This window comes from Lissotriton vulgaris, chromosome 3_1 (genome assembly GCF_964263255.1).
Source record: "Lissotriton vulgaris chromosome 3_1, aLisVul1.2, whole genome shotgun sequence".
NCBI classification, from domain to species: Eukaryota; Metazoa; Chordata; class Amphibia; order Caudata; family Salamandridae; genus Lissotriton; species Lissotriton vulgaris.
In genome coordinates, this window is record NC_141689.1 from 823,752,191 (window position 1) to 823,772,189 (window position 19,999).

Sequence of the window (19,999 nt, forward strand, 5' to 3'; positions counted from 1 at the left end):
AAAATGAAGAATCTATCTTGAAAAATGAATGGCAAAATGTGACGCGCATGCTTCAAAACAGGGCAGTTGTGTAAGCCTCATTTAACAGTCTGAAAGCACATTGCTGTTCTGACCCCAATAAAAGGTAGGGGGTTTCTTAGTTAAAAGCACCAGGGGAGCAACAATTTAAGGAAAAGAGTAAATTAAGTGACTGTGGAAATTGGCAAAGTCAAAAGGTTTTGTATCTCCTTCACCATGTGTGGAGTGAGCCACAACAGGTATATTAAAGGGTGCAAGCTGAGACACGAATCAGATAGCATAAATCCCAAAGAAGATACTGATATAGCTTCATACAGACATTTTGTCTAGATTAGCATATAGAGAGCATTTCTTAGTCTACGCAAAAGTTCTATCACATGTTGCTCACACTTCTACAAGGTCTGTCAAAAACTGAATATATTGCCCATGTAGATTATGATAAAGGTATGTAATATGTCACAAAGAGCATCACTGACCAGGCATTGGATTGAACCTGGAGCGTTGCATAAACCAAATGGCATAAATAAATACTGAAAATGTCTGTATGTAGTACTGAGAGCAGTTTTCCACTCATCTCCAACTTTAATTCGGACAACAGCATCTGCTCCTCTGAGATTTAGTGAAGACTGTGGCTGAATGGACATGGTTTAACAATATTACAATTACATCTTTCATTGATATATTCTTTAAGATGCTCACCCTCTTTCTTCTTTAGGGAATGGATTTGACCATGTGATATATTGGCATCTGGTATCAGGTCTATGGCGCAATTGTATTCTAATGGCAGTGTGTCCGCACCTTTTTCTGTGAAAACGTGTAATTTCAGCGCAAGCTTCAGGAATGTTTATTGTCTTTTCTGGTAAATTTGAGACAGTGTTACCCAATAATGGAAGAGTTGGAATGGAGATTCCTAAAAGGAAACATCTTTCTTTACAGTCCTCAGAAGTAAAGAAAGCTTGCGACGTCTTCTAGGCCACTTGTGGATTGAGCTGTCATAGTAAAGATGTTCTAGCACAATATCATAATTAAGATCAAAATAAATAGCTTCACAGTGCCCTAGATCCAGAGCCATGGTTATGTTTTCAGTTTCTTTACACACTTCTCCTGAGAAAAGTGGGGCTCTATCGATTCCCAGATTGATTCAGGTCTTTTCTAACTATAATAGGCTTCAGCAAGCTTAACAGCAATGAAGCAACCGGGGCTCTTGAATCTAACAGGACCCAGCATTCCAGCGGCCTAGTTGGAGTTACTAAAATAGCTTTCAACAAGAAGTGGACTTGACTTTCAACTGACACTAGAATTCCATTCTTGCCCGGTGTTGGTCTGCAGTTTCAAACCTGGCTTGTGTGTTTCCCTTCAACTGAGGACAGTTTCTTATAAAATGGACTGTTTGTTCAGAGTACATGCAGGCCTCAGTCATTTGCCTTTTCACTCTCTCTTCTGTGTGAAAGAGACTTGCATACATTTCAAATGTTCATTGGTTCTTCCTGAGCCATAATGGAAGGAAGCTCCAGGATTTATACTTCTTCTTTCTAACCTACTTTGCTTTCATTAATGATGGATTTGACGAATCAAACCCTTCAATGCATTAGTGGGCATGGGACGATTAGTGACCAGTGCAAGAGCATCTTTAGATCATCTGGAAATCTGAAGCAAAACGTGACTGTAGAGTCTTCCTCAATCCACCCCGCTTATTTTTTAAGCAGGCTGAAGTAGCTAATATAAGAGCTGATATCTTCGGAGCCCTGTCATAATGATGATAATCTGGCTTTTGCCATTTGCACGATCTTTCTTTGTCCAAAGACAGATTAAGTCGTCAAATAAACATATTGCAGTGTTGCATCCAAGACCTTTGGTGTAACTTCAATGGCGTGGCCCATATGAGAGTATCTTTTGTTAGATAGGACAACATGAAAACAGTTTTAGTTGAATCTGACGGAAAAATTGAGTGGGGTGAGTCAGAAAATGGATGCTGCATTGCACTAGAATTGATTTAAAATATGGTGCATCCCTCTAACCTTCTCCAATGGAGCCACATTTCTGTCAAAGGAGCTCTAAATATTACCATGAGGGATAGCGTGTGAAATAGCGCCTTGGGCCACCAGCAGCATGAGCTGAGGAAGCATTATTTGTTCCTCCCGGATGTGGGGTAATTTGATTTAAATGTTTTAACAAATAAGCCTGCTCACTGTGAGTGGGCTTAATAGCACTTTGAATCTAACAAATGGCCTGTTCCATAGCCTGCAATGGATCGGAATCACAACTAAAGTCGGTGTAGGTTAGACCTGGCAAACTGTCAGGTTTTCCAAGTGTTATCCTATGAGTTCTGAAGACAATCCACCTCACAATGTGCCCCTGTCCATACCAATGAGAATGCCACACATATTGGGTTGAATACCAGAGGATAGGGCAATAGATAGGAGACTGAGTGAAAGACACACAAGCAGTACGACCAAATCTTCTTTTGTATATCTCTCTCTGGTTTTGCATCTCTAGGCACAGTATGGTTGTTCACAGAGATGCTCATGGGTAAAGCAACCCACTAATCAAAAAAAGTACAAGCAGTGCGCTAGTGTTAATCAAAAATACTCAATTCTTCATAAAAACATTGTGAGGAAACACCATGTAATCCCCAACACTTACCTGCATTTCGCCCTGGAGACCAATGTTCCATGGTACCTTCTCCCCGTTGTGCCTGTGATGACAGAAAGAGATGTAGGGTTATAAGAGTTCAGACGCGCCAGGGAGTAGAGACGATAACAATCGACTCTATCCTACCTCATGTGGGCGAGGCCCCAAACCAAATGGAACAATCCAGAGGACGTAGAGGAGGAGAAGAGGACGCAGAGAGTAGGAGTCAAGCAGTCTAAGAAGAAGGCGAGGAGCTGGATCACAGAGGCGAATCCTGCCCGTGATGAGTGGGAGAGAGATTGAAACCTGAACTGAAGACAAGGACAACACCTTCTGTCACGATGAAGGGATTGGAAAGACTCAGGTTCATTGCATGCCATTCCAGTATGCCTACATATGCCTTGTCAACACTCCCACCTGCCATGAATGGAGAGGGATGTTATTTTTAATTACAGTAGCCACGCACATTTTGAGCACTCATCCCGTGTCAAATTAGACCACCTATAAATGAACAAACACATTGTTTAAACATTTTAGACTACCCCTTATGACGTACTACTCCTGATAAGATGTCTGATACGCGCTGAGAAATTATCAGCTGCTGTTATCACAACTATTGCCTTAAATAAAGAAGAGAAGTAGAGGACAAGAGAACCCCACCCCAGATCCCTGTTCTGTGAAGGGCTATTTTCAGTTACGGGTCAGATCGCCTAAAACTATCCCTCCACAAGTCACTGTCACGGGTGAGGTAAAGGTGGTACATCACTAGAAAAATCAATACCGATCGTATATTAGCCACTCCTGTGTTTCTCCAGGTCTCTTGTGGCTCAATCTCTGGAAGAAATTAAAATGAAAACTTTTCGTGGATTCATCAAAAAGAGAGGAAGACGTGATCCCAGAAATCTCCCCACAAACCTGAGAGACATTTCTCTTTGTTTGAACACTGAATAAAAACTCAAAATTTAGATACCAACATAGCCTCCATGCCATTATATCTGCCTGCCGAGCCTACACGTGGTGTCAGAAGTGGGCTCTGGTGATTTGGAGGCTGTTGCTAACTGAATGATGGAGAGCCAAGAAAACCTGGAAAAGGTAATGGAGAAATTCCTGAACGCCGTTTCACAGGACAGAGAGTCAGGCATCCACTCCCCTGGGAACTTCCCCATATGAAGACATCAAGAGGAGCATCCTGGAAAGGCTGGAAATAGTTGAAGAAACATGGAGGGTGAGACTATGACAGATATAAGACAGGCCACAGGAAACTCCTAGAGCCCTAAATTATTGTTTTAAAGATATGACTGACTGTTGGCTTAATCCATTAACTGCCATGAAAGAGGAAATCCTGGGGAAGATTCATTTAGAACAATACTTGTCCTCACTACACCCCCTGTGCAAAGATGGGTGCGTCAACATACACAGTTCATGCTGAAGAGAGCAGTTGAGATAGCAAGTGCCTTCAATTGGGCCTGTGACCTACAAAAAGGGTGCAATTAAAGCACTTCGCAGCATACCAATACCTGAACCGCAAATCCACTCAAACCTGGTTATACTAGAAAACCTGAGGTGGTGACCTTAGTACCAGGTCCAATACCCATAACCCCACTATCTGAACCACAATACTTCCATTGTGGAGGATATGATCATATTTATCTTTTATCTGTGTTGTGTTATTCCGAAATCTGTCCGCCTTACCTAAAGCGCCGGGACACTCTTTTTGAGTAACCGTTGCGCTATACAAAAAGACAAATAACATAACATAACATAACATAACATATTGTTCGGCACTGACCCCAAAAGGAAGAACCTATGGCGGTGGGCTTCATTAGGTCATGCTATTGTTCCACTGCAGAATCCCAATCCCCTTATCATTGCCAGATGAAGACGAATGGCAAAAAGCGCTGGCATGATGCCAAGTGAAAGACTAAGCAGAAACTGGCCAGCAATCGAAAGGCAGCACTGCTGACCGGAGGTGGGAGTCCAGTGCCACAGGAGGAGCTCGATGCATTGGAAGAACAGGTGGCCACAGTCATCCACAAGAGGAGCTCGATGCATTGGAAGAACAGGTGGCCACAGTCATCTGTAACGAGTCAGTGGTTGGAGTAGTGGGACTGGACAGTGCTGACTATACAGTAACAATAGGGCAAGTAACAAAAAGAAGGGAAATATGTTGTGTCGTACAGTCCTGGAATCTATGCCTCCACGATAACCTACACTGTGTGCAGGGCAAATGTTAGCCACATAGGTCTCTGGGGCTTATTCACGAGCCTTTTGCACTGCCGGTGTTTAACTTTTTTCCCTCATTGAAAGTGACATACCGGTGGCGCAATGGCCTTGTAATTAAGCCTTTCTTGTATACATACAATGACAAGTGAACAGAAATGTGTCTCTTATTTAAATGTTTGCATCAAACAGTGTTGCAAGTCTCACAGTCAGCCCAGATTAACACACATTGTGATAGCAGTCGAGTACATTGTTTCACATGATTAAATAGAATGGATGTCAGTGATTCCTATATGAGGACTAGGATAGGCCTTACCCACTACTCAGTTTTGTCACACAATGCTAATGTCATTATCTTGAACTCCTGACAAGTTAACATTCATGGACAGTGTAAACTGCCATCCACAGCCTTGTGTAACAGGTATGGCAAGTGTCATGCACTTTGAACGTCAAATGCTTAACAACATGTCAACATGTAACAGATAGCAACCATAGTATTTGCCCTTTCCATTGCAGAGGATGAAACCTTACCTTCTGGTCAGCACCCTGTCCCAGACATCACCGATGATGAAAACCTACCAACCATTAACCACAACACCCTCCTAGAACTCCTGGACTCCATAGGAACACCATGTCCGGACCTGGAAAGGGTCAGCAGCATTGTGGCATCTCCACATACCTGGCCAAACCACCAACAGACACCACCTATCACCACAGTCACAACCCTGGACTCCGAGCACCCACAGATTACTTTCCCACGGGAGTGCTGTAGGAGCCCAGTGGGTGTTGGCAGATCAGGTGCAGGCGGGCTTGGAGACCTTGGCAGCCACACTAGAAGGGTTCCCTGGGTGCCTCAGGCCCAATAGGCAGAACCTTGCTGCCATCAGAAGCACTTACTCTCTGCTCCGTGGCCTCCAGCAGACCCTGGATAACATTGCTGGTGTCATGAGGCAGAGTTACCAACAAAACTACCCTGCCAAAGTGGCACCAGTGATGTGGCTAAAAAGCAGGGGGCAATCCGAAAAATCTTGGCGAGCATGGAGGAGAAGCAGGACTCCCACATGGCTGCCATGGCTGCCTACCACCACGACCTTGCTGCTGTGTTGCAAAATCATTGTACTTTCAAAAAACTCTTCTTCATAGTCATCTATGCACAAGAGATCAAAGGCACATATATAAAGGTCACTACCAAACAATTCTGGGACTGAAAACAAAAGTTTATTCAGTCACACAAAATGTTTTCTTTCAATTGAGTGCAATTGAATTATTACAATACATCGTATTTTCTCGGTTATCATCAGCAAGGAAGAGGTATGTAGAAAGTTGGTGTTCAGTGTGGAAGAAGAGAGAAACAAGGAAAAGATATAGAGGAGATTCAATTGCTTTGGGCAATGAAAGGGGACCTATTTTAGGCAGAGACAGTCTCCCTTGAAATATCTCAGCCTACCCCTATAGGGACATTTGCGTACAACACATTAGTTAGACTTCATCTGTGGGTCAGGAGGGGGCAGGAGTTCGGTGTAAGCCTGTCAAGATACGTCGACGTTTCGACCCTATTGCTTAAGGGTAGGTTCAGTCCTCAGCAGTCGGCCTTCTTCAGGACGGGTGTGGGGTGGGGGGGTTTCTGAAAATAACCGAGATATCAATCTCAAGTGCCTAGATCAAAAACAACCGTGCCTATTATGCTCACCCAGATCCTGAGTATGGTGAGTACCAGGGGCTGTCGCCTCAAGGAAAAGTAAATACCAGGTCCTGTCGATCCATCAGGAAAAAAGGAAACTAGTCCCAACACTAAAACCCAAATATATACAATAAACAATGCGGGTGGGTTCAGAAGAGAGTGTGAGCAATTATGTGAGAACACATGGGATCGTGCTATGACTCACCCGCTCAGTGGGGATACGGCATGTGTCAGCTGTATGGTATGGCTGTTCTTATTTTGCAAGCTGAATCCCGGTGTGCGTGGTTCTGTGGGGAATGAAAAAACAACCCACATCAGAAAAAAGGCATGGCATGCAGATTAAAGAGACATATCAAAGGGTCCTCCAAAGGGCACACACCTCGGTTAGGAGTGTGGCCGACGGATGTTTACCTTCATTGGAGCATCTGTCCATGGATAGTTGGGTCCCTGACAGGGCGCTGTGTCAGTCGTTCACGCTGCAGCAGAAAGATGATTGGCAGTCGGGGCTTTATATAAAGGGTCAGCGTGTATGCCGGTAAAAACGTGACGGTAAATGAAAGAGTAAAAAGACTGATTAAACGTCACTAAACGTTAATGCCGTGTGATGCAATTACAAGATTCACGGTTAAGGCGTGGAAAGACTGGAATGATGTGTGATGCAAAGAAAAGGGCTTGTCAGTGCACATGTCAGTAATGGAAAGACATTGATTACATAATGCGATGAATACGTTATGCAAGAGGAATATTGCGACTGAAGGGAAAAACATCCCGCAAATTTAACAGAATGCATAGTAGAATGATGCACACATACTGATTCGATAACTGTTGTACAAATGTCAGGCAGCGAATAAATATTCAGAATGAGATAAAATAAACATATGTCAATAATGGAAAAACGATTACAAAAGACAGTGAAGATGACATACAAGTCGCAATGCATACGACGGTAAAATAAAATGGACCTATCGGCAGTTCAAAACTCACAAAAGCTACAAATAGGTACAGAATATGCGTTTGGCTAGTAAGATGCATATGTTAATAATTCAGGTAATTTGAAAGGCCATTATCACATTTTAGCAGTGCATACATAATATACAACAGAAAAGTGTGGTGTTTACCGCATTAAATGAAGATTCAGGTAAGTGGGTATTTAATAACCTCATCCACGAAGTACAAACGATCAACTGACTTCAAGGGAAGTCTACATTCTAGACAAGAACCCCTAATAGGATTCCAAGAATTAAAGGTACAAAGCATATTATTACACATCTCCCTTTCTAACAAAACAAAACAAAAGAAAGAAAGAAAGAAAGAAAGAAAGAAAGAAAGAAAGAAAGAAAGAAAGAAAGAAAGAAAGAAAGAAAGAAAGAAAGAAAGAAAGAAAGAAAGGAAAGGAAAAAAAACTTAAACACAATCTTTTAAGTAAGAGGGAGGTCTACGCACTCTTTGACCCATTCTAGAAGAAAATGACAAACTCGGAAACCCAGGAGAACAGTCACGGAAACTGCCTGAACCACCCCCAATACCGTGAGCACTTTCAACAACAGGCAACCTTGAATCAACCAAAACCACACGACTGTTATTCCACATCCTCCCATCATCCGTCTTGACAGCATTCCTGAAGATTTTCACCACAGAGCGAACCTCAGTAAACTTTGACCAATACCTACACCCCACAGGAGCTCTGATGCGAACAAGATCACCAAGTTTGAACTCTTGAAATTTAACAGACTTTCCATTATCAAAATATTCTTTCTTAGTAATTTGTTTGTCTAATTCCTTACATCTCCATTCCCCAACGCTATTATCAACTAAACCTTTGTTCAACTTCATCCAGCCTGGACACCACAAAGTATTTGGAACTCTTCCCTTGAACAACTCAAAAGGAGATCTCCCAGTAGTGGAATGAGGAGCCATGTGATAACTAGTAATTCTGTACATTCACGGGCAAATCGACCAGTATATTCAGTCCTGCAAGGTGCCAAGGGGGCTGAAGTTAATAATAATGAACAACAGAATAGACAGAAACAACGTTCTAATGATGACTGAACCTATAGTTGGGTCGGAAAAACTGAAGGAAAGTCAATAAAACTTCTCTCTTGGAACATCGCAGGTGCAAAATGCATCTTAAATGATAGTAGGAAAACAGACTCTTGGGATATGTATGACATCATAGCGCCACAGGAAACTTGGTTAATGGATCCAATTGATGTACCAGGCAGATTATCATTTCATGTTAGTGCGACCCACACTCAGCGTCATGGCCGTGCAAAAGGGGGACTGTCGGTCTACATAGCCACTTCATTAAACATTAAGGTCTGCCAATTGGCCACACCGGCGCCAGACATGTAAATCATCAAATTGGAAAGGGTAACAGAGACCAACACTGGAACCATCATTTTAATCAACATATACGCTCATCTGAACACCACAGTTAAAAAAGACCTCTTCAAACGCATCTGCAGCGTCATATCGAATTTCCGTCTTGAACAACCAGCATGGGAGATCATCCTTACAGGTGATTTCAACACAAATCTTCTACATCGCCCGGAAGAAGAGGACAATATCGTCACAGCTAATGAATTTTGGGGCGTCGAAACCCAAGAGATTCCACCCACAAAGAAAACAGACAAAGTGGGTAGGCAGTTGATGTGGGACCTCGAGCACTTAGGACTACGGGTGATAAATGGAAGAACTAGAAAGTTCGAGGGTCCCCCTGCTGGGAGGGGAACAATCCGGTGCACAACGAATGGACCGTAGTCTTATTCCATAAACAGATTGATCATAAGTCTATATGTGTGATTTCATAGTTTTTAATCTTCACGTTGTGAATATTCTCATATATTCATATTCAAAGTAGCAACAGAAACCAAAAACGTGTCACTGCACAGTTGTAAATCAACCATTGTAATCCTCAAAAAGATCCCGATGCATTTCGGGCCAGAGCCCTTTGTCAAGGGATTACTCTACAAAGAAAAATAAACATAACCAGAATCAATCTACTATCAGAAACTAAATATTTACAATCGAACTGAATCATGCACAATGCTACATGCAACTCTAACAATGTCATTTACCTCTTGAAGTGTCCGTGCGGCAAATGTTATGTAGGTCACACCGAAAGAAAAATCTGCACCAGGATTTTAGAACACAAAAGTAACATCCACACAAACAATCTCAAATCCACTGTAGCTTCTCACTTTACTTTTGCTTTTGCTCACACTGCCTGGCCAGACAGTGTTTCAACCCGGTTGCACACTACAATCCATTACTATACGCAACTTCAAGTAACTCAACGCTGTGCGAGCTCCCACTCATTTTAAATGGAAGAACTAGCCAGGACAAACCCCCTTCTACCACCTACATTGGCCATAACACAAGCACAATTCTGGATTATACCATTGTCTCATTAGCTCTATTAAGATTAATAAAGAATTTCCGAATATTATGCTCTTTAGACAGTGACCACTCGATGCAGCACGTTGAAATGACACTGGCTCCACCAAGACATCTACAAGCACCGATGACAGCCGGTGAAATTTCATCAATCAACTTGAAGAGATTAAGGTGGACGAGCAATACTCTACCACAAATAGCCCAGGACGCCAAGAAGCTATTCCAAACACTAACCCAAGAAAATGATCTGTGCCCAGAAATTTGGTCTGATTTCCTAAGCAAACTACCTAGGACAGGTGTCAACCAAAAAACAAAGATCCATCAAACGAATGGGACCGATTTTACAAAGACTACACTGTCCCTAAGAAGACGCCTGCGGAAGCTCACTAGGCACGCACAAGGCCACAATGCAAATTCAAACACTTGGCAAGCAGTCCGATCAACAAGGAAGCACTATAAGACCTTGATTTGGACCGAAAAGAAAAAACGAGTCAGCGACTTTTGGGCCAAAATGCTTCATAATCTAAATAAATCTAACTCCAAGGCGTTCTGGCTGCAAGTCAATTCTTTGAACAGACTACGACAAACCATAAGCGTGACCTGCATCACTGAAAATGTATGGGTCCAGTACCTGGTTGACACATTTTCGATAAAAATACAGTCACCGACGATAACAACTGCTTCAAGAGCACCTAGAGCACCAAAAAATACGGCTGTGAAGGGTACTGCCTGTGTTTGGTCAAATGTCCCGGGGAACCAACAGGAGGTTTCAGATCAACCACCGTGGACAGATGATGCACTCCAAATACTACAAATAATAAAGAAAAGTAGACAAGACAGTGCACCAGGACCTAACGGCATCCCTCAGGCAATTTATAAGGAGGATCCCCACTACTGGGCCTGTAAATTCAACTTCCTATTCAGGGCAATAAACAACACTAGTCGGCTCCCTGAAATCTGGAGAGGGGCGATCATTAATCCAATCTATAAAGGCGGAGATCGTAAGAATCCAGCCAACTACCGCCTTATAGCACTTATCGATGCGGAAGCGAAATATTACGCATCCCTGGTATTAGCTGATCTAGCTCAATGGTCCGAAGACAATAATAAAATTCCGATAAATCAGACAGGATTTCGCCGTGGCATGGGCACCGCAGCAAATACAATGGCGCTAAGCTTAATAGCGGAAAAAAGCCTTCAAAATCATCAGGCACTTTACACCTGCTTCATAGACTTTAAGGCGGCGTTCGACCGGGTTAGTAGGCAACTACTCTGGTCAAAACTGAAGCAGCAGGGCCTGCCGGATTCAATCCTAACTCCTATAATGGATCTGTACACTAACACCTGGATGCAGATAAAGATTGACAACGGAAAGCGGCTAACTCGGAAGATCAGCACTTATGATGGTCTCAAACAAGGCTGACTTCTGGCCCCACATCTTTTCAACTTATTCATGGCTGACATGTCATCAAGGCTAGACAAGATCAATGCTCACCCACCGCGGCTAGGAAACCTACGTTTAACACACTTATCCTATGCAGACGATGTGGTCCTACTTAGCCAGACAAAAATAGGTCTACAGCGTCTCCTACATGAACTGACCGGTTACACAAAACAGAACCTGCTAGAAATAAACAATAAGAAAACAAAGATCATGGTAATAACAAGATGCCGCAAGCCTCCACCTATCCTGGAAATAGATAGCAACAAATTAGAAGTAGTGGAAAGCTATAAGTACTTGGGGATCCCACTGGACAAGCGCCTCAATTTCTCTACACATCTCAATGCCATTAAAAAGAAGGGCACCGCCCTGTTGCACGCCTTTAGTACCCTAGCCATCAAACTTAAAGGCCCTCTATTTAACCCCCTAATAACCACAAAGAAAGCCAAGCTACTTCCAACTATAACGTACGGAAGCGTGTTACACCACGGAAAGAGCGCACACCTAATAGACAATATTCAAACAAAAGTCTACAAGTGCGTATTTGGTCTACCACACAACGCATCACCTGCGCAAGTGCGACTCGAATTCGGCCTTCAGTCTCAAGTACTGCTGAAAAAATATGAGACTGTTAAATTCTGGTATGGCATCTGGATGAACCTAGACAATGAGGTCTAGCGTGCAATGTGGGAAGCAATTCATAACAGCCCGAATTCCCAGTATGCCAAATACCTACGACAATCCCTTGAAACCACTGAACTAGCAGCACTCTGGGAAACCAAGCTTCCTGTACCAACGTTCAAACAGGCAGTAAAGAAGGCAGCCAACAGGCACTCATTGCTTAATGACAAGTTAGCCCTGAGCCATCGTTCACATGCCTGGATGACCATACAATCATATAAAAAGTCCATGCCGGCAGCCTACCTGGAACTCGCATTCTCATCACATATCAAACATAAATACCTTTGCCTAAGGATGGGGAACCTGCCGACCAATGCCGATCAACCCAATTGGAGAACCCCAGTGATCAAGGAGTGCGACCTATGTGGCGCAGCAAAACAAGATTTCATTCACTTGATCTGCATTTGTCCCGCACTGGACCAGGAACGCAGGAACCCACAGTTGATCTGCAGAGCAGTTAAATTCATCACCATCTTTGAAGGGAAAGAGAGGAACTTTGGTAAAGATCCAATCCATACCTTGAACTTATAATACTTGTGTAACTATTCCCTCTGTAACTGTCTCCTGAACTTCAAACGTCATCTTTTTTACTTGATTTTAACTTCTAATTCTGTATTTACCTCCGGTTCAGTCCTATTATTCCTTGTTCTTAATATTACGGCATTTTATCTTTTGTAATGGTTTTTACTAACTACACAAATAAAGTAATTCAATCAATTAGTAATTCTTTCCTTAAGAGACACCTTCCAGTCTAAACCAGAAGACCTTGCCAATTGAATAACTTCTTTAAGAGTCTTGTTAACTCTCTCGACAGCACCATTCGACTGAGGATGATACAAAGAACATTTCTTATGGGTCACACCACACTTCTTTAAATAATCCTCAAATAACGTTGAACAAAACTGAGGCCCATTATCTGAAAGTAAACTATTGGGAAAACTTTCTTTTAAAAAAACACCATCCAAAAATTTGATAACCGCATCTGAAGTTATGTCTCTTACAGCAAAAACCTCAATCCATCTCGAATATAAATCTATCAACACAATTAAATATGGAGTATCAGAAACTCCTGACAAAGGACCCACAATGTCGATAGCAACCTCATCCCAAGGATGATTGGGTAAAGTTCTTTTTACCATGGGCATCTGTCTAGTCTTTAAAATTTTATCACTTGCACAACATTCAGGACAATCTCTCACCATTCTCTCTATTTCTAGATCCATGCCGGCCCACCAAAACTACAAACGGAGAATTTCTTTAGTCTTGACAATGACTAGGTATCCACAATGAGCATGAGATAACAATTTTTTTCTAATACCAACTGGTGGAATTAACTTCATCCCACGAGTGAGAAGACCATCATCAGTAATAGAAAGTTCATCTGAAACCAATAACCATGGTTTTTCTAAACGACTATGGCTCTTCAAGGAACAAATAACCTTAGAAATCTCTTCATCTTTCTCCAACTCAGTCCTCCATTCACATTCCTCAACAGCTCCTTCCGTAACTTCACAAACGCTGGTATTGTCATCTGTTTCATAAGAATCTTCTTCTTGAAAATTCTCTACACTAACTAGTCTTGATAAACAATCCGCTGACTTATTAGCCACACCAGGAATGTAATCCACATCAAAATCAAACTCCTGTAATGAGATCACCCATTTCCTAATTCTTGAAGATATGGCATCCAAACCCTTCTTTGAAAATACTTCTCTTAAGGGCTTATGATCCGATAAAACACACACCTTTGAGCCCCAGATCAAATTCCTAAATTTCCTCAAAGCCCAAAAAATGGCTAGAGACTCCTTCTCTATTACCGAGTAATTTATTTCTGCACCCCTAAGGCACCTTGATGAACAACAAATTAATAAATCTCGCCCATCTTTCCTTTGTAACAAAATAGCTTCAAGGCCTTTATCACTGGGGTCAGTGAACATAAAAGTCGGAAGACCAGGGACAAAGGCATGCAGAGATGGAGCCTTATTTAATTCCTTTTTTATACCTTTAAATTCTCTTCTGCAGTCATCAGACCAATCAAAAACAGCATTCTTAGCAGTCAACTTCCTCAGGCTATATGTCTTTTGCGCAAAATTAGTGATAAACTTTCCATCGAACTCAACCATCCCCAAAAAAGAAAGTAACTCATCCTTATTAACAGGTTCGTTTATCTTTGAAATTGTCTCTACTAGTTCTTTTTTTGGGAAGACACCCTCACAAGTAATTCTATGTCCAAGATAATTTACTTCTTGTACACCGAATTTGCACTTGCTTTTCTTCAAGGACATACTAGCTTCACCCAAACGTCTGAGAACAAGACACACACGTTCATTATGTTCACGCAAATTATTTCCAAATATCAACAAATCATCCTGATAACACTTCACACCACACAAACCTTTCAAAATCTTAGCCATGATTCTTTGAAATACAGAAGCTGCTGAAACAAGACCAAAGGGCATTCTTTTGTATTTAAATGTTCCCATAGGAGTGATGAAAGCCGTCAGCTCCTGGGAGGACTCATCCAGCTCTACCTGGTGGTAGGCAGATGCTAGGTCAAGAGTGGTGAAGTATTTTGCTCCACCCAAAGTGCCAACCAACTCATCAATGTTTGGTAACGGAAACCTGTCCACAACCACTTCCTTATTCAGTGTCCTTAAATCGATGCAAAGACGAATTTCGCCTGTCGGTTTCTTCGCGACAACAATAGGAGCCAACCACTCAGTTGCCTCTACAGGCTCAATTATCCCATTACTAATCAGCTTGTCAATTTCTTCTTGAACTTTCGTTTGTTCTACCAAAGGGATTCTCCTCACTTTTGCTACAATAGGAATAGCATTCTCTTTCAGTTTGATATGATGTTTATAGCCACGCAAACATCCCAAGTTTTCTTTAAAAACATCTGGAAATTTTCCTGAAAAAACTTTACACAAATCATCACTCACACAACTGTCGTCACTCTCATGCACTTCCTGAATTTGAACTTGAGGTGAGGCATTGGGATCAAGTTTCACACCAAGTTCCCTTTGGTGTAACCACCCCAATAGTGCATCACCTTTCTTTGCTACATATACTTTACCAACAGTTATATGACTGCCCAATTCTATCTCACCCAAAAAATACCCTAGGATTTTTATTGGTTTGTCACTATAACCTAAAGGAGAAATATCAGATCTCATTAATTTAGGATTGCTTGGAAAAGTCTCCTTAAATAACTTCTCATCAATTATGGTAATGCGAGAACAAGAATCAAACTTGAAATTTATCATCCTATTCTCTACTTTTACCCAATGTGAAGGATGATCAGTCTTATTGCATTTTATCTCAAAACTCACGGTTCTAACTTGAGGTTGAGACCACCTTTTTTTCATTACATCACATTTTGACATTTTTGTTCTACAGAACTTTGCATAATGCCCTCTCTTTCCACATACGTTACACAAAATTTTTAACGCAGGGCAAGTTGGGGAATTTGCTAAATGTGAAGTTTGACCACATCTGAAACAAGAAAACGTACTAGTTTGAGTAGAATACAAAGCAGTAGACATGTTAGGATTCATTACATTTGCCATGGTACCCTGATTTTCTTGCACAAAACCACCCTCCTGCTTTTTTACTTGACATACAACATCTTCCACTTTAGTTTCTTCCTTAGTATCAGGTTTCTCTTTTTCTTTTTTTAATTCACCTACACATTTAGTCATATGCTCCACTTGTTTTGCGATAACTAAAACTTCGTGGGCTCGGATCCCATCCTCGTCGCCAAGTTAATGTGGTGTTTACCGCATTAAATGAAGAAGCAGGAGTCATCTGATTCAGGTAAGGGGGTATTTAATAACCTCATCCACGAAGTACAAACAATCAACTGACTTCAAGGGAAGTCTACATTCTAGACAAGAACCCCTAATAGGATTCCGAGAATTAAAGGTACAAAGCATATTATTATAAAAAGCATACAAAGATTAAGAAAAGATGGGCAAATGAATGGTGCGAGACAAGGTGCAATACATAAAAAGTACAAATATATACATATACAATGACAAATCAAATCAGGCTGAATGGGTAAGTAACAGAGAACCTGAACTACAGTCTCAGGTTATACCCAACGAGATAGGCAGTGTGTGTAATCCCTGCCTCATTAGTTGCCGGGCCTGGGCAGTCCCCCAGGAACCGGTAACCTACCTCCCGAAGCCTGTGTAATAGCCAACATGGAGCCCCATGTAGTGCCCGGGAATGATGCAGGAGTGTCTAAAGTATTAAACAAACAGTATCCCAACAGGTATCATTCAATTAGGCAATTAAAAAAGATATGCAAAAACATTATCAATGACAGAAACAAGAGACTCAATATATCCATTTTTATGTGCCATTGGCATCAAATTTATGCAAACAAATTAGGAGAAGCAGTACTATCAGCACTGGAAGTTAAAATTACACAACCCAAGTTGTACTTGGTGCAGACAAGGTGCAAGTGATGTGCACAACATCGACGCAAATGACAAACATGCTCAGCGTGAACGGCGCAAGAAATACAGGTGTACAATATTTACAGTGATAGAATACAGTGTGACTAGATCATTAATGGGAACTAAACGTATTGGCTTTTGAGGGTGGTCACATTGTAGGTAGCGCCTTTTGAATGGACTGGGGAGTTGACGACGTTTCGATCCAGTCAAGTTAGGATCATCCTCAGGACAGGGTTGTAGGATGAAGCAGTGCTGTTATGTATCAGGGTGAGTTCCCGGGTGTCGACTCAATCAGATGATGAGGGGAACTGTGGCCTGGATGGCGTCTGTAGTCCCTTATAAAAATTGGTTATCGAGGACCAGGAACCAGCGGTCGAATGCGATGTCGTCCATCCGGTAAATAGTGTGGTAGCACCACAGGGGAACCGCAATGGCCGAGAGTTAATTATCTGGCTGAATCTAGAGCACTTCCGGGTCACGTCCCGAGGCTCCCGACTGACCCGGAAGTGCTCTAGATTCAGCCAGAGAATTAACTCTCGGTCATTGCGGTTCCCCTGTGGTGCTACCGCACTATTTACCGGACGGACGACATCGCATTCGACCGCTGGTTCCTGGTCCTCGATAACCAATTATTATAAGGGACTACAGACGACATCCAGGTCACAGTTCCCCTCGTCATCTGATTGAGTCGACACCCGGGAACTCGCCCTGATACCTGACAGCACTGCTTCATCCTCAACCCTGTCCTGAGGATGATCCTAACTTGACTGGAACGAAACGTCGTCGACTCCCCAGCCCATTCAAAAGGCGATACCTACAATGTGACCACCCTCAAAAGCCAATACATTTAGTTCCTATTAAGGATCTAGTCACACTGTATTCTATCACTGTGAATATTGTACACCTGTATTTCTTGTGCCGTTCACGCTGAGCACGTTTGTCACTTGCATCGATGTTGTGCACATCACTTGCACCTTGTCTGCACCAAGTACAACTTGGGTTGTGTAATTTTAACTTCCAGTGCTGATAGTACCGCTTCTCCTAATTTGTTTGCATAAATTTGATGCCAATGGCATATACAAATGGATATATTGAGTCTCTTGTTTCTGTCATTGATAATGTTTTTTCATATCTTTTTTTAATTGCCTAATTGAATAATATCTGTTGGGATACTGTTTGTTTAATACGTATTCTTACCCCAATCCCAATGTGGTTGATGGGTTGCACTCCTGTTCTTTTCACAAGGAGTGTCTAAAGGGCGGAGTCCCTAGCCATTGTTAAGGGTGCCTATCTGTTTTGAGATTTCCTCATGTTCATTGAGGCCCCTATTGACCTCTCAAACAAGTGGATCCATTTACATTCGTGGACATTCGTTATGTTCGCAGAATTTCCCCCACGTGGATTGGCCTGTACTTTCTCTACCACCCACCACTTCAGACTCTCAGACGAGTGTCCAAAGGTAGTAGAGTAGTCCACCAGGAGGGCGCCTTGTGTGGCACACCTTACTCTGATGCAGTGTTGCAAGATGCAACATTTCACTTTCTGCATCGTTTGTCCTATGTATAAGAAATCACATGGCCATACTATGGCATAAATTACCCCAGCCGAGTTACAATTAGTGTGTTGTCTCATAGTATGGGTGTATGAGTTGTACGTGCAGATCTTGAGTTCTTTGGTCAGCAGGCAGGCCTTACATGTCAAACACTTATAGTGGCCCTGGATGGTGGGAATGCTCCATAGTGTCATTTGATTCTCCCTGTTTTTTTTGGGTAATAGTGATTTCACTACATAGTCTCTCACATTCTTGCCTTTCTTGAATGCATGCATAGGTGGGTCAATAATGCCAATCTCTTCCGCCACCAAGTGCCAATGACGATTAACAATCTTCTTAACATCACTGATTTTGGTTCAGAATGTAGTGGCACAGATGATCCTCTCTCTAGTGGATTTTCCTTATGACTTGGGTTCCAAAAGGAACTTGCGGTGGCAAAACCATTCACGTTTACCTGCCTTTTTTAATATATTCCTAGGGTAGCCTCTCTCTTCAAGGCGTTCCATTAGGTCAGTTGATTCCAGTAAGAAATCCTCTTTTTTGAAACAGTTCCTACGTAACCTTAGAAATTGACCAAATGCTAAATTATCCCTAAGGTTAAGTGGATGATGGCTTGAGTAGTGTAGGAGGGTATTCCTCTCACTGGGTTTTCTGTAGAGGGTAGTATGGAGCTTACCCTCCTCCTCCTTGATAGAGATGTCAAGGAAATTGATGATGGTTCTGTCTGATTCCAGATAAAACTGGATGTCTGGTGATTGATTGTTGAGCCAGACATGGAAATCAGACAGCTGTTGTTCATCACCCTCCCATATCATTAAAACGTCATCTATATATCGATGCCAGAGCAAGATCTGGTCAATGTGGTGGTTGGTTTCGCTAAAGACGTGTGTATGCCATATTCGTCCATATATATAATGGCTAGATCTGGGGCGAAACCTGTCCCCATTACCACACCTTTGGTCTGTACGTAGTAGTCTCCCTCAAAGTAGAAAAAAATCTTAGTCATGGCGATCTCAAGTAGCTCGATCAAGAATTCAGGAGGGACCTTCCATGGTCTGGCACGTTTATCCAATGCCAAATTATTTTCAGAAATTCCCCACTCACCCCACATCCGTCCTGAAGAAGACCCGCTGCTGAGGACTGAACCTACCCTTAGGCAATAGGGTCGAAACGTCGACGCATCTTGACAGGCCTACACCCTACTCCTGCCGCCTCCTGACTCATAGATGAAGATACACTGTGATTTAAGACAGTCTAACTAATGTGTGGTACGCAAGTGTCCCTATATGGGTAGGCTGAGATATTTCAAGGGAGACTGTCTCTACCTAATATAGGTCCCCTTTCGTTGCCCAGAACAATTGAATCTCCTCTATATATTTTCCTTGTTTCTCTCTTCTTCCACACTGGACACCAACTTTCTACACACCGCTGATGATAACCGTGAAAATACGATGTATTGTAACAATTCAATTACACTCAATTGAAAGAAAAAAATTGTGTGACTGAATAAACTTTTGTTTTCAGTCCCAGAATTGTTTGGTAGTGACCTTTATATATGTGCATTTGATCTCTTATGCCTTGATGACTATGAAGAAGAGTTTTTTGAAACTACAATAGTCTGGGACCATTGTTTTTCTGTACTATATGATACCCAGGTCCCATTGACTCTATAGGGTAACCCCATTTTCGATAATGGTGTTGCAAAACCAGCAGATCCTCCTCGCTGCAGTGATGCCTCATGTGTTGGCACAGATGAATGCTGCTGCTGCTATGGCATCCAAATCCTCTGTCCCTGATGTGTTTGTGTTTATCTCATGTGCTGCATGTACCACACCACTCTCACGGGAGACACCACACACATCAGAGGAGGAAGATGTGGATGGTACATCTTTTCAAAAGAAAAGCATACAGTAGCA